The 15675-nt window shown below is 42.8% G+C and overlaps 2 long non-coding RNA genes across 3 annotated transcripts in view; one reads left to right on the plus strand and one right to left on the minus strand.

Moving 5' to 3' along the window:
- Window positions 1-736: 736 nt before the first annotated feature.
- The window catches only part of LOC137342843 (uncharacterized), a 30758-nt gene continuing 15819 nt past the window's right edge, over window positions 737-15675 (plus strand). For both annotated transcript variants that reach the window (XR_010967364.1, XR_010967363.1), the window contains exon 1: window positions 737-826. This is a non-coding gene — a long non-coding RNA (uncharacterized lncRNA). The remainder of the gene's footprint in view (window positions 827-15675) is intronic.
- The window catches only part of LOC137342841 (uncharacterized), a 28643-nt gene continuing 16505 nt past the window's right edge, over window positions 3538-15675 (minus strand). The window contains exons 3-4 of the long non-coding RNA XR_010967362.1: window positions 5128-5426; window positions 3538-5047 (exon numbers count right to left, since the gene is read on the minus strand). This is a non-coding gene — a long non-coding RNA (uncharacterized lncRNA). The remainder of the gene's footprint in view (window positions 5048-5127; window positions 5427-15675) is intronic.

Here is a 15675-nt window from a genome sequence, read left to right on the forward strand (position 1 = left end):
CCCCACCTCCCCCGCCATCCCCCTCCCTCAGTCCTGGTCTGCCAACCGACTCAATATAGGAACTGGCCTATTTCCCACTCTCCTCGACTGGCAAGATGCCAGAGGCATTTAAATAAAACCAAAGCCAAATTTGCCTCAGGCCTGGACTGGTGCGCGGTGATCACTCCGCTGACTAAGACTTTAAAATGGGGACCACATCCTATCCCTGTTTCACTTGAAGAATACACTTGGTCTTGACTATCCATGTGCAATGCAACAGGAGATCAATTTGTGTTACTAAAAAATATTTTGGTTCCTGCCTCACTTTCAAACTTGTCATACATCCAGCACAGAAGTTTAGATTTTACATAAACTGATTGTATTTTTGCCAACACATAAGCATTACTTCACTAAATATAAGTAAGGTAGCTTCGGCAATAACAAAGGTGTGTAACCCTAAAGATAGCCTGCCAATCACTGAACGGCTTGGTTTAATGTTCAACTTCATACTGAATCACTCTGAAACTATCCTTGAGCAAATTAACTTATCAGCTCTTCAGAGTTAATAATCTACTAACCCTCCACATTTAGGATCATGGAATGGTTACAGCACAGAAGGCCAAGTCTGCCTCGTGCTTACTATTTCAGTTTCTCCTGTATTTTCCTGTGTGATGATTTCTTGGAAATATTCCACAAGTCTTAAAAACAAATGAAAACTTGCAAATTGGAATGTTTTTAAGACTGCTGTCACATGATCTCTTTCACCATGATGGAGACGGATAATTCAATTTAGGATCCAGCTCCTCACCCGAGGGTACTTAAGCCGAAAAGTGTGAGGTCATCGATAGTAAGTAGTCTCACATTGTCCAAACTTTGCCTTAAGTGTAATATAACTGGAGCCTGGGGTAAAGCCACATTGTAAAAGTGTTCAAGCACTGTATTTAACCTCTTGGCTACATTATAAACTTGGGCGTTGAAATCAAGCTGTGCAATATTAGTAAAAAAAAAGTATTAATGCATTCATATGAAATTCCTCTGCTATTTTAACAAAGTGTTAGCCCATTTTAAAGAACTAGGATAACATTTATGCTGAAAACAGTGGGCACACTTATTACTAATATTGCACAGCTCGACTTCCACTCATTGGTATGGATTTTTTTTCATGTTAGGAAGCATTTCTCCTGTCCATGCTCTCATAACATTAAAAATGAATCACGTGGGCAGGGCGTGTTTGTCACTGAGCTCAGTGAGGCCTGCAGTAGGTAGCCAAATTCAGGTCTGCTGCCTGCACATTCCACTCTACAGATACCAATATCAGCACGATGGCAGTCCAAAAAAACAGTGGAATGGACTAATTGGATAGTTCTTTCAAAGAGCCGGCACAGTCACAATGGGCCGAATGGCCTCCTTCTGTGCTGTACAATTCTTCTATGAATGGAGATTAAGTGAAGCGATGAGTGAGAATATTGTTATTTCCCCTCTGGAACATTATTTTAATCCAACTCAGATTGATAGAAAGAAAACTCTACTCTCTTTAATAGCTACGAGGGTCCTAAATTATATGAGGTGTCTACCCAGTTCCCAGTGAAAAGCTGTCCATACATTGGCATTAACCTGTAGTAAGTTAGCTTATAACTATACACTAAACATGCTAAACTAAATCTGTTTACTTGGTTGGGGGGGGTGGTGAAGGAAGGTTGAAATGATGCACATTGTGAACATTTTGATGATTTAATGACAAATTTATAAAATTATTAGACAGTTCTCACCTCCAATTTCAGACTGTGTCAGATGAATATACAAAAACAGATCCTCACAGTGGTCATGCCTGAAGCATCTTGATTAGACATCCCCTCCCCACCAGCAGTCATGTGATCCCCTGGGAGTTGCAAATAAACAGATAAAAACCCAAAGCCAATTAGGGAAAAAAATGGGAAAATTCCTCTCCGAACCCCTCAGGTGATCAAAACTAGTCCAGGAGACCATTTTGACCATGTTTATATTACCTAGTATTTTACCTACCTTTTATAAGATGTGAGCTACGTGTCAGCCAGGAACTGGTCCTGCTCTCTTCTGAAGGTATTCAGAGAGTCAGCACTCACCTCACAAGCTACCATAGGTCTACTATCCTCTGGGAAAAGAAGAGCCGCCTAATATCTAACCTTGTTACCCTTGCGTAACTTACATGCATGGCCCCCTAATCTTCCCCTAATCTGTCAAATTGAAATAATCTATCAATTGGAACACGATCTCGTCCTTTATCAAATCACCCATTGGCTTCCTCCCAGAAGTTGGGCTTTAGTGCAAAGTCCAGTACATTTATTACAGGGAGTTGTTTTCAGATTCTACCCTGACTGATGGGCTGTTAGGTAGTTTCCTCTCTAAGCATCATGAGCTGTTGAACCCATGAGTCCACAGCTATATTATTTAGATATATTATAAGAATGGCCATTGTGAGAAGTGGAAACCTCTTGTCCAGTAGGAGAACGTGGAGGTGAAATTGGTCTTCTACGGTAGTGCAAAATGGGCGGTAACCAATCGGCAGCCCATTTTACACCCTGCCTTATCTTCTTTCCCATTGCGGAGGGACCAGCAGTGGGCGGGACACAAATCGTTTAAAAACTTACTGTTTCTGTTTACGGAGCAGCATCCAGTGGTCCTTTTAAGAACAGTTGGTTCGGCCACTCTACGTTCAGTGACACTGGGCGGAGCATGAGCCACATGTGCCCCACTCAGTTTAAGAACAAAATTGCATCAGGTCCTAAATACATCGTGGGATTCAGATTTAAATATATTTGTGAGGCCCCCATCAGGCCTGTATCAGGCGGGAGCGTTGACTTCTTATTTCAACAACCCTTGCAAAATTGCATCGGGCCCAAAGACGGTGGGAAGTCAGCAGTAGGTATTTTGTTGCGATTTTGTCTCTCTGCTGCCCTGCTCATGCCAAAGAACAGGACGGTAGTGAGATGAAAATGGCACCCCATTTGTTTTAAGAAATGTCCGATCTACAGGATGATGCATATGGAGATTTTTATTGTCACAAGAGGTTTCATGGGTGGCAGATTAGCCAACTCTTAACACATCTTCACGAATAGGATCTGCAATATCTGTTTATCGTGACTTTCGAGAGAATTGTCTTAAAAAGAGCACATGCTTCTCATTGAGGTTTTTGAAGTGGAGAGGTTGCAAATGTTAGTTTGTGATGAGTTTGAAAAATGAGTTCATGATTGTGGCTTTAAGGAATCAGTCCAGGAAAAAAAGAGTCAGCACTCTGAACCCACTGCTGTGAGCTACATATAGCACATGGGATGAAACCAGAATCACATGCCAGGGCTCACTGTACAGCTGTAGATTTACAGTGCTGCCAATTCCCTGTTAACTCACAGTAAGTATTCCACTGTAGTCAGCGTGGAACTGTTCATGCCAACGCACTTTGATTTTCGAGTTGGAAAAAACTCAACTCTCAGTTTTAGCTGGAAAACCAAAGATTCCAATCAGGTGGGTCTTGGGGGCTTGAGTAAATCACCTGCCATTTTCTGAAGAGAAAAAAAGCACTGCGATGATGAGTGGTAATTAAGTACCAGAGACCATCTGGCATTTGAACTGAACTGGGACAGCTGTAAAGGGGAAACCTGGACGCGAGATACATAACTCCAGAGACCGACTTCAGTTAAAACACATGGGCTTCTGAAAAATAAAACAACCTCAGAAATGTTGAAAAAGACAATTGGCCTGGAGTTTCCACAATCAGGAAAATGCACCTGGAATTTTATCAAATTTTATTTCATGTGTATGACAGTGACGACTGAAATGTGCAGATAACTGCCTGAAAAAACTTTCTCTTGGTTATTCTCCCTCATGTGACCGTATTAACTAACAACAGCATAGTCATGATTCTCTAATTTACAGTGGGTCATACATAGGAAGAAATTTTGCATTGCCACACAGGTGAAGGTGAATGTAAAACAGTAACAATATTCCAAGCTTTCAATGGCTAAGCATCCGACTGCTGCAGTGTTCAGTACATTGAAATTCTCCAGTAAAGGGAATCAATTCGTCATTTTATTAAACATTGCCTGTTTCAAAGACCTCAGACTGAGTACAGACAGCACAACATCCTAGGTGTTACAGTGGAGGTTATGTGCAATTAAACTTAAATTGTATTATGGGGGCAAGAAAGATAATTCATTATAAGTATGAAATGTCCCCAGATACTTCTTGCACACCAGGGAAAATAGACCTGGACCTAACAAGGTGCTTAAACACTGCAGATATGCAAGTCTCCTTCCTTTAGCTGCACCCTATAATGTTCCAGGAACCAACGCCATTGTAGACTCATGAAAATGTGCGTTTACAATTCTGCCCTCGTATTAAAGCCACCTCTTGGAGTAAAGTAAACACAGAGAGACTCGTTCTTGCACGTTTGCTCTTTGGGTTACCATGTTAACAGCTGATTCCAGCATATCCATGGATACCAGCCACTGACAGGAAATGCAAAAGTGGGAGAGGAGCCAAGTAAGGTCCTTCTCCCCAAACAAGATTCCGGAACCTGAAAACACCTATTTTCAGCAGCAACACCTCTCAATTCTCCAGGGCAAAATAAGCAGCTGTGGGGCATGAACACGCATTACGTCTAATTTATGAACAACAGATGTTGAAGTGCATGCTAATGCAGAACATTATTGAACAAAATAATAATTTGTGTTAAGTGTGATCAATAACAATTAGAGTCACACTAATGCAGACACCAATAGCAATCTTAAAGCCCAGACTCCGTTTCGATCCTCGGTATGTAGTGGATTATACAGTATGGTGGTAGGGGTGGTCTCAGGGCTGCTGGGTTAGAGAGGGAACTGTTGTCCAGGGCTCCTGCTCCTCATCGCTATCCAGTGAGCCCTGATTGAGGTGCGTGTATGTGGACTTCGGTTGAGGACAGAATTGAGCTCTGCTGTAATGCCCTCAGTAATCAAGTGGCCTGCCGACCCACATTGTTGAGGCTTACGACCAGGGGGCATCCATTGCCCATGGAACCAAACACAAGCATATAGTTGAGATATGAGGAAGGAAGCTGTTGAAAGAGAAAAAAAATAATATTCTGCCTCAAAATTTGACATAGTGAAATCAAGTATATATAAAATGGTAACTGACCATTCAGTTTCTTGTGATTCTCATAATGATGATATTTTTTGAATGGATTCCGAGGCTCCATTACTTTTGTAACTGTTCAATCCATCAGGTGCAGACACAGCTCCAGTTGAGTGGACAGGCAGATGACTTGCTGTTAGGCCTTTCCTGATGCCACTGGGCAACCAGCCATTAGGAGATGGGGGGCCTGTCCTGGGACCTCTCTCTGAATTTCCTTTGATTTGGAAAGCCTTTCTCTCTACTTGCCATCAGTTCACAGGGCCCACTCAGACCACAGCCTCGAAATACTTCAAATTACTGATCTGAAATGCAGTGCAGTGTGAACATTTTTGTGAGAAAGATACGGGCCTGAAAGACAAGCATAAGTAAGGCTTCAGTCCAGCTAAACTGCTGCACTGCCCATTAAGTAACCAGTGATGTACTTACCAGCTGTAAGCATAATACTTAACACTATTACTAGCAGGTGAAATGCTGCATACCTTTAAATGAAACGGGTCAGGTTATTACTTGGACCAAGTTGTTTAGGCAGTGTTTAAAAAAAATCAGTTTGCAATCAACAGACACTCCTGTATTTAATAAAATCACTTGAGCCCGGATTCTCGACGCAGCAATGGTGTAAGAGTGGCGTTACGCTGGGTTTTTCCAAGGAAATCCGCACGTAAGTGACACACTGGCTTTACGCCAGGACCTCGCTATGCATGAATTTCCTTGATCATTTGCACAGCTCCTGAGTTGTATCTGCCGAAACCCCACTTAGCTCATTAACATAGCTCCGCCCCCACGCAAAAAACGCTAGTTTCCTGCACTACACCAGTTCTGAATGGGCGTAAATGTACGGCGCAGGAAGACCCAAAGTCACTATTTTTGGTGTTTTATTGCAATTTCCTTAGCGAGTTTTTTTATTTCTCCCTTCTGAGACCTGCAGTGCTTTGATTATGGCATCAGAATCTGTTACCTGAAAAAGAGAAAAGCTTCCACAGTTGCATTTTCTTCAACACGCTGTGCTCAATGGTTTTGATGGCTTCACCTTTAGTTTTTATAATATCAGTACGATAAAGAGGGACTTAAAGAAGGAAGATGACGTATATTCCGCACTTTCCTTGGGCCCCAACTGTTTACGTTGATTTCTATTTATTTCACGCCAGTTTTCACGTTCTGCCATATGCTAATGAGACTCTCAGGAAATGTTGGTGTAAATTGCCATGTATGTAAATTTCAGTCTAAGTCGGATTGAGGAAAATCCAGCCCAAAATGTCGGATTAAGTGAATACAGACAGTAGGAAATAGTGAAAAAAGGAAACCATTTCAGCCATAATTAGCGTTCAAATCATGTGTTAAATGAACTCTGTTATTCTTGGGCATTAGCACGAGCATGTTAACAGCCTAGACTACATCAAGCTGTTACCATAGCAACGGGATCTCAATGCTGAGCACCACAGGACAAGGAAACCATTTCTCAAAATGGTTCAAGACAGCACAAAGTGCATGATGTGAAGTATTATCATAACGAACTGAAAAAGGCTCCTTTGGTTCTTTCAGCTAAAAATCGATTCATCTCAATCAGGCATCCATCTATTTTGCTTTTGGAGTTGGGCATATTTCTTAATTATGCAAAACAGTGCTGATCTGCATGCAGCTGAAGGAGTTTATAGTCTTTTTTACCTAATTTGATAGCTTTAATATTTAATGTACTATCTGCGCCTGGGAAAGGAAAAAAAAACAAGAACTTTTTAATATTTTATTTATTAAGCTAACTCAAGCAGCAAACCTTCCTTCGCCCTGGTTACTTGCTTTTAAATGTCATGATGACAAAAATGCCACGTTCACAGTGCCTGACTCTTTGGCACTTAGTAAGCAGTGCCAACATGAATTTTTTTTTGGGAACTTCAAATTAAGACCAGTCAGTACAGGCCCTTTGACAGCACAAGACTGGAATATTTCCCTGGTTAGTAGAGAATTCAGTGAACATTAATCATAGCCAAACAATCTTTATGTTTGTTATTATAATACCAAGGATTATAATCCTATAGAATATTAATTTCCCAGATGTCAGGTGGTTCAAATACAAACTGGTTTGCGTTCTGACTGAGACAGGGAATAATCAGCAGTAAAATAATTACACCTGTTATGGTGTGTACAGTATGTCTGCTCTAATGTTTTTTTCGAAGCTTCCACTTAATTGAGGTGCATATCATTTTTTTTAAAAGACAGATAACAGCAAACGAGATGATTTCACCTTTAATATGGTGCGAAAGGAGGTGTCAGCTTCATGAGTGTTGCAAATTTATGCAAACGCACATTAAAGGCCTTTTCCTGGCCTCACCAAGGCAACAAGGGTTGCTATGCACACTTAGCTCCCGTGGCACTTTGCCAGCACACACACACACACACACACACACAAGCGGTTGTTCACCGGTGTAACGGCAGAGTAACATGGGGTTCTCATTTACAGAATCAAGCCATTCTGTTGCAGCTAACAATGGACTGAATGACCTCTCCAGCCTCGCTTTTTGTTTGCTGCATTACATCATGCAAAATGCCAACCATCCTGCTGTTCAGTGGCTGATGCAACAATAGATAGCAATGGGGAAAAAAACAGCACGAGCAAACACATGACATCATGCGGATCCTGGAGATGTGCCTTCAGTAGGATGCCGTATTTCACCATGAATTTGACCTGCCTCCCCACCTTCTACTCCTCTCTTAACCATCAAAACATTGTTGCAATGACTTGGGTTTTTTTTGGCTAAACAAGGCTACTAAATGATGCAAAAAGTGAAAGCTTGCAGACGCTGGAAATCTGAAATAAAAACAGAGAATGCTGGAAACACTCAGCAGGTCAGGCGACATCTGAGGAGAGAGAAACAGAACTGGAAAAGATCATCGACCTGAAACGTTGCAGGCAATTTTAACCTAACCCACCTGTCGAGAAACCCATGGGATCGGGTGGAACACTGGTTTTGCACCCCGCCCAAAACGCACATACGCTTGGGGGGTGTCAAACCTGCATTGTACCCGATCCCGTCAGTTTCCCAATGGGTGGGTGAGGTTAAAATTAACACCGCTAACTCAATTTCACTTCTCCACAGACGCTGTCTGACCTGCTGAGTGTTTCCAACATTTTCTCATTTTACTGCAAAATGACACATAGCCTAATTGTATTTCAGTAAATACAGGATGAATAAGCAGCTCCTTTAAAAAGCATCCTCATATTACCTTCTCACTACTCTGTTAAGCTTCTTTTATATTCGTTTACTGGGGTTTCAGGGCCATGAGCTCCTGATCTGTAGGATCGCGGCATCCCCCAAAGTAGACTTACTGACTCACTGAGACTGACAGCTGTAAAGAGCTCATGCAAACAGCTCTTCCTGGCCTTCAACTTTTGCAAAACTAGCAAGTTTTAATCTGGGTTCACCGCCACCTGTATGGGACCCACAGGTTGGGAGCTGGCAGCCCTAGTACCCCACCAAAAGCAACTTCACCCCACCGCCCTCATTTTAATGACTTAAGTTTTATCTTTCCTGATTTACAGTATGCTGGCTCATACCATTGGTCTAATCAAATTAAGGAATTAATTTAAAAATTAACCCCTCCTCACATAAGTTTTTCCTTTTTTATTTCCTCTCTCATCAATTTTTTCCCTGACATCATTCTGTGTGGTCAAATTTTGTCTGATAACGCTCCTGTGAAGGCGTCTTGGGACATTTTACTACGTCAAAGGCACTATATAAATGCAAGTTGTTGTTGTTGTGATCTGCTTCCAGATAAATGCAATTCTGTAACTAAGCACAACTCTATAACTAACCACTACAGTGTATATTTTCTATTATTAATTTTAGCAGAAAGATAGACACAAATATAAAGCAGTGTTTGGCACTGTATACTCAAATCTACTCTTTTGCTAAGATTAACAAATGGAGGAGATGTTATCCTTGCACGTCTTGTCAGAGAAGTACAAATTGCCATGCGGTCCAGGTCTCCCTCTCTGTAGGGAAACATCTTATCTTCACCGGCTATTTCTTCCTGATGGCCTAGCTGAGTGTTGAACGTATTGTTTAGTCGTAAGCCTTGCTGTCAGTGTTTACCTGTTTTATTCGGTGGCATGATACACTGAATTAGTGAGGCCACTACTATTGGTGCCCAGTCTATTATTGTGATGGTAATGCAACGTGTATGTACGCATGAACGCTTCATAGTCACGAGAGAGGCAGACTGAGATTAATTCAAAATTCTGGTTTGAACTTGACTGCTTGCCCGACACCTATCGTGATATGCAAAATGATGGGTTGAACAGAGGGACGTTTTAGCCCTCTATCTATGGTTGGTTCCTTTATATTGCTTAAAGGGACAGGAAAGCACAAATCCACAGGCCCAGAAATTCAGGCTTTTCCATTTTTTGGTGGGCGGAGGGCACAAGGTGCATTCCCCAGGGTAGATTTTGACTTTGTGGGATAGTGTAAAATGGGTGATCGAGAATCGGCAGCCCACTTAACATCTCTCCTGATTTCAATGGAAATAAAAATCAGGAGAGATGTAAAGCAGGCTGCTGATTTGTTATCACTTGTTTTACACTTCTGCACAAAGTCAAAATTAGCCCCCCCACCCCCGCCAAGTGCTGGCTGCCTCAGGGCAAACCAATCTTGGACAGGATGCCTCAAACAGACGTTAGGCCCCTTATTTGCGTATAAAAAGGGCCTAAAGCCTGTTTCAGGTGTGGGTAAAGGAGGCCCAATATGGCGGGCTGCACACGTCTGGCTGGAAACGTGTGCACGCTTCCCGCCCGTCATATTGGGACCTTAAAAGCAACAGCAAAAATGGGCACGCCCACATCCCATGAATGAATTAAAAAAATGTTTTAATCCTTTCATGACCTCACCCCTTCCTATCTCTGTAACCTTCTCCGGGGTTACAATCCTGTGAGAACTGTGAGTTCCTCAAACTCTGGCCTCTTAGGAACATAGGAACAGGAGTAGGTTTGCCCCTTGAGCCTGTTCCACCATTCAGTGAGATCATGGTTGATCTGTGACTTAACTCCATATACCCGCCTTAGCAAAAGTTAATAAAAATCTATCAATTTCAGATTTAAAATTAACAATTGAGCCAGCATCAGCTGCCGTCTGCGGAAGAGAGTTCCAAACTTCTACCACCCTTTGCGTGTAGAAGTGTTTCCTAACTTCACTCCTGAAAGTCCTGGCTCTAATTTTTAGGCTATGTCCCTAACTACCCTATCAGTTCCCCTTGATATCTTGAAAACTTCGATCAAATCACCCCTTCATCTTCTGAATTCCATGGAATACAACCCTAGTTTGTGTAATCTCTCCTCGTAATTTAATACTTGGAGTCCAGGTATCATTCTAGTAAATCTACACTGCACTCCCTCCAAGGCCAATATATCCTTCCTAAGGTGCTGTGCCCAGAACGGAACACAATACTCCAGCTGTGGTCTAACCAGGGCTTTGTATAGCTGTAGCATAACTTCTACCCCCTTGTATTCTAGTCCTCTAGATATAAAGGCCAGCATTTCATTAGCCTTTTTGATTATTTTCTGTGCCTGTCCATGACATTTTAATGATCTATGTACATGGACACCTAAGTCTCTTTGGACCTCCACCGTCTTGAGCTTTTTGCCATTTAGAAAGTGCTCTGATCTATCCTTTTTAGATCCAAAATGGATGACCTCTTACTTGCCTACATTGAAATCCATTTGCCACAGTTTTGCCCATTCACTTAATCTATTAATATCTCTCTGTAATGTTATGTATCCGACTACACTGCTTACAATGCTGCCTATCTTTGTCATGATGTGGAGATGCCGGTGATGGACTGGGGTTGACAATTGTAAACAATTTTACAACACCAAGTTATAGTCCAGCAATTTTATTTTAAATTCACAAGCTTTCGGAGGCTACCTCCTTCGTCAGGTGAACGATGTGAAATTGCCTATCTTTGTGTCATCGGCAAACTTGGATATGTGGCTCTCTATCACACCATCTAAGTCGTTAATAAATACAGTGAATAGTTGAGGCCCCAACACAGATCCCTGTGCGACACCACGAGACACATCCCACCAATTTGAGTACCTGCCCATTATCCCTACTCTCTGTCTCCTGCCGCTCAGCCAATTTCCTAACCAGGCCAATAAATTGCCCTCAATTCCATGAGCTTCAACTTTAGCGAACAGTCTCTTATGAGGTGCTTTATCGAATGCCTTCTGGAAGTCCATGTAAACAACATCCATAGATATTCCCCTCTTCAAAAAATTCAATCAGGTTCATCAGGCATGACGTACCCTTTACAAATCCATGCTGGCTCTCTCTGATCAGCTGAAAAATTTCAAGGTGTTCAGTCACTCGATCCTGAATTATAGACTCGAGTAATTTCCCGACAACAGATGTTAGGCTAACTGGTCTATAATTCCCTGGTTTCCCTCTCTCACCTTTTTACATAGCAGAGTGACATTTGCAATTTTCAAATCTAAAGGAACAGTTTCTGAATCGAGAGAACTTTGGAAGATTATAGTTTGGCTATCTGCAATGTTCTCTTTTTTTTATTCGTTCATGGGATGTGGGCGTCGCTGGTGAGGCCGGCATTTATTGCCCATCCCTAATTGGGAAGGTGGTGGTGAGCTGCCTTCTTGAACTGCTGCAGTCCGTGTGGTGAAGGTTCTCCCGCAGTGCTGTTAGGAAGGGAGTTCCAGGATTTTGACCCAGCGACAATGAAGGAAAGGCAATATATTTCCAAGTCGGGATGGTGTGTGACGTGGAGGGAAACATGCAGGTGGTGTTGTTCCCATGTACCTGCTGCTCTTGTCCTTCTAGGTGGTAGAGGTCACGGGTTTGGGAGGTGCTGTCGAAGAAGCCTTGGCGAGTTGCTGCAGTGCTTCCTGTGGATGGTACACACTGCAGCTACTGTGCGCCGATGGTGAAGGGAGTGAATGTTTAGGGTGGTGGATGGGGTGCCAATCAAGCGGGCTGCTTTGTCCTGGATGGTGTCGAGCTTCTTGAGTGTTGTTGGAGCTGCACTCATACAGGCAAGTGGAGAGTATACCATCACATTCCTGACTTGTGCCTTGTAGATGGTGGAAAGGCTTTGGGGAGTCAGGAGGTGAGTCACTTGCCACAGAATACCCAACCTCTGACCTGCTCTTGTAGCCACAGTATTTATATGGTTGGTCCAGTTAAGTTTCTGGTCAATGGTGACCCCCAGGATGTTGATGGTGGGGGATTCGGTGATGGTAATGCCATTGAATGTCAAGGGGAGGTGGTTAGACTCTCTCTTGTTGGAGATGGTCATTGCCTGGCACTTGTCTGGCGCGAATGATACTTGCCACTTATGTTGTCCAGGTCTTGCTGCATGCGGGCTCGGACTGTTTCATTATTTGAGGGGTTGCAAATGTAACTGAACACTGTGCAATCATCAGCGAACATCGCCATTTCTGACCTTATGATGGAGGGAAGGTCATTGATGAAGCAGCTGAAGATGGGCCTAGGACACTGCCCTGAGGAACTCCTGCAGCAATGTCCTGGGGCTGAGATGATTGGCCTCCAACAACCACTGCCATCTTCCTTTGTGCTAGGTATGACTCCAGCCACTAAAGAGTTTTCCCCCTGATTCCCATTGACTTCAATTTTACTAGGGCTCCTTGGTGCCACACTCGGTCAAATGCTGCCTTGATGTCAAGGGCAGTCACTCTCACCTCACCTCTGGAATTCAGCTCTTTTGTCCATGTTTGGACCAAGGCTGTAATGAGGTCTGGAGCCGAGTGATCCTGACGGAACCCAAACTGAGCATCGGTGAGCAGGTTATTGATGAGTAAGTGCCGCTTGATAGCACTGTTGACGACACCTTCCATCACTTTGCTGATGATCGAGAGTAGACTGATGGGACGGTAATTGGCCGGATTGGATTTGTCCTGCTTTTTGTGGACAGGACATACCTGGGCAATTTTCCACATTGTCGGGTGGATGCCAGTGTTGTAGTTGTACTGGAACAGCTTGGCTAGAGGCGCGGCTAGTTCTGGAGCACAAGTCTTCAGCACTACAGCCGGGATGTTGTCGGGGTCCATAGCCTTTGCTGTATCCAGTGCACTCAGCCGTTTCTTGATGTCACGTGGAGTGAATCGAATTGGCTGAAGGCTGGCTTCTGTGATGGTGGGGATATCGGGAAGAGGCCGAGATGGATCATCCACTCGGCACTTCTGGCTGAAGATGGTTGCAAACGCTTCAGCCCTGTCTTTTGCATTCACGTGCTGGACTCCGCCATCATTGAGGATGGGGATGTTTACAAAGCCTCCTCCTCCCGTTAGTTGTTTAATTGTCCACCACCATTCATGACTGGATGTGGCAGGACTGCAGAGCTTTGATCTGATCTGTTGGTTGTGGAATTGCTTAGCTCTTATTATAGCATGTTGCTTCCGCTTGTGCATTCCCCACTTATTTTGCCCCCCCATTGGTGGCCGTTCCTTCAACTGTCTAGGCTCTAAATTGGGAATTCCCTCCCTAAACCTTTCTGCCTCTCCACCTGCCCCCCTCCTTTAAGACTCTCTTTAAAACCCACCTCTTTGACTCAGCCTTCTGTCACCCCTCCTAGTATCTCTTTCTTTGGCTCAGCAAACATTTTATGTCTACACTTCTGTGAAGCACCTTGGAAGATTTTTCTGTGTGAAAGACGCTATATAAGTGCAAGTTGTTGTTGATTGAATAGCCCAATGATGCTCGGTGTCCAGGTTCTCATGTGAACAGGGCCATAGCATAGAATGAGTCAGCTATTTCCAGTAATGTGGAGAGAAGGGAAATTGAAGGGAAAGTTTCTCAGCTCCTCCCTCCACTTCCACCATTTTTGTGCTTATATCTCAAAGAGGATGGAGCCCTCTACCATATTCTGACTTTTTATTTTAACATGATACTGAACTAGATCATACAGGTATTCTCCAGATTAATCTCTCTCAGTCTCTAACCAGCCTCTGGAGAGAAGACATCCTAGGTATTTGGACTGTGTTCAAATTCTGGGGTTACTGGAGATCAATCTTCCAACAGACTGACATCCCATCCCCAAAATATATACTGTCTTTTCAGCACAGTCAAGTTACATTATTGTAAAATGTGTACAAAATAACACTTAGCAAAATATTTACTTTAATGCTTAAATCCATCCAAGTAATCTAGTAAACAATTAATAATATATACTGACTGTTATTTACTGGTAATCCTGTGGATTATCACTTGATACACTTGCAGTGGCACTGTCGTAGTCATTAATCGTTCCGTGTCAATGTCATCACGTATTAGCTACAGGCAGTTCATAGCTGTGAATGGCACCTGACACCAAAACAAGACAAAAACAGAACAATACCACCCACAGACTCTATAGTACATATGACAAATATTATGTTGGACACATGGGAGTGATTTTAAAGCTCTAATCTTGTTTTTGCGCTCGGATGATGGTTACAAATTGCTCAACGTTTGCTTATGTGGTTTATGATCTCATCTGAATACTTCAGTAAGATTGTTGCTTGAAATCTCTCCCAACTTTCCATTTTTCTCGATTAAACCTAATATAAGAAAGCTGCGTTATTAAAAATGAATCTTTAGATTCTGCTGAGCTTTGATTATTCCTGAGCATATTACTCATACACAAAGCTCACAATTTTTCTTAAATAAATGCAGCTACCAACAAAATGGTATACAGCTCACCCTTCCACAAGCATTTTAAACTTTTCCATAACCCCATTGTACTCAGTACAGTGGACTGCAGTACAGTTCAGTCCATAGATGGGTTTGCAGGAGAAGCATTATTTGCAATTTAAAATGGTCAGTCTGCAACTAGAAGGGTTGCTGTCGTTTTAATGAGCACCTCTCAGTCATTCGCTTTCTTCTACACTTGCCATTCTCAATCATTTGTTCTCTTGTACACGGCATGCTCAGTTCCTTGCTTTGCATACACATGACGCGCTTTTACGCACTGTGATCTCAATCATTTGCTTTTTTCTACATAAGCCATTCTCAATCATTTGTTTTTTCTGGCAACATTTGCTTGTTCCCTTGTTCACATGGCACTCAAAGTCACTCGCTCTCATGTACCCATGCGCTCTCAGTCATTCATTCTTGTACACACCACTCTTGTACACACGATGCTCTTAGCCATCCACTCTTATAAATACGATGCTCTTTATGAATGGTCAGAAAATCATGCACTGCTTGCACCCAATTTCCAATCTGCACTCCCAGCAGCCGAGGCTCCCACCAGGAGTGTGAAATCTGAAAATTACCCCTGGTTTGTCTTGTTCGAATTTTGTGAGGCTGGTGGTTTGTAAAGGGTTGTTTTTAGCACTGTTGCCTCATTAGTGGTTAAATCCTAAATCAGAACAACAGGATCTGTTAGTTGCATCAGCTTGAAAAAAATGGGAACATGGATTTAAACTTGTAAGTGGCCCATGACACTTCATGGTATGTAGGTAAGCAGCACACCAAGATGAAAAGGTTGGACACCCTCCCATAGAGTGAAGCTCCCTCTACCTTAAAACACAATCTCACTGCACCTCTTACAAAC

This window comes from Heptranchias perlo, chromosome 26 (genome assembly GCF_035084215.1).
Source record: "Heptranchias perlo isolate sHepPer1 chromosome 26, sHepPer1.hap1, whole genome shotgun sequence".
Taxonomy (NCBI): Eukaryota; Metazoa; Chordata; class Chondrichthyes; order Hexanchiformes; family Hexanchidae; genus Heptranchias; species Heptranchias perlo.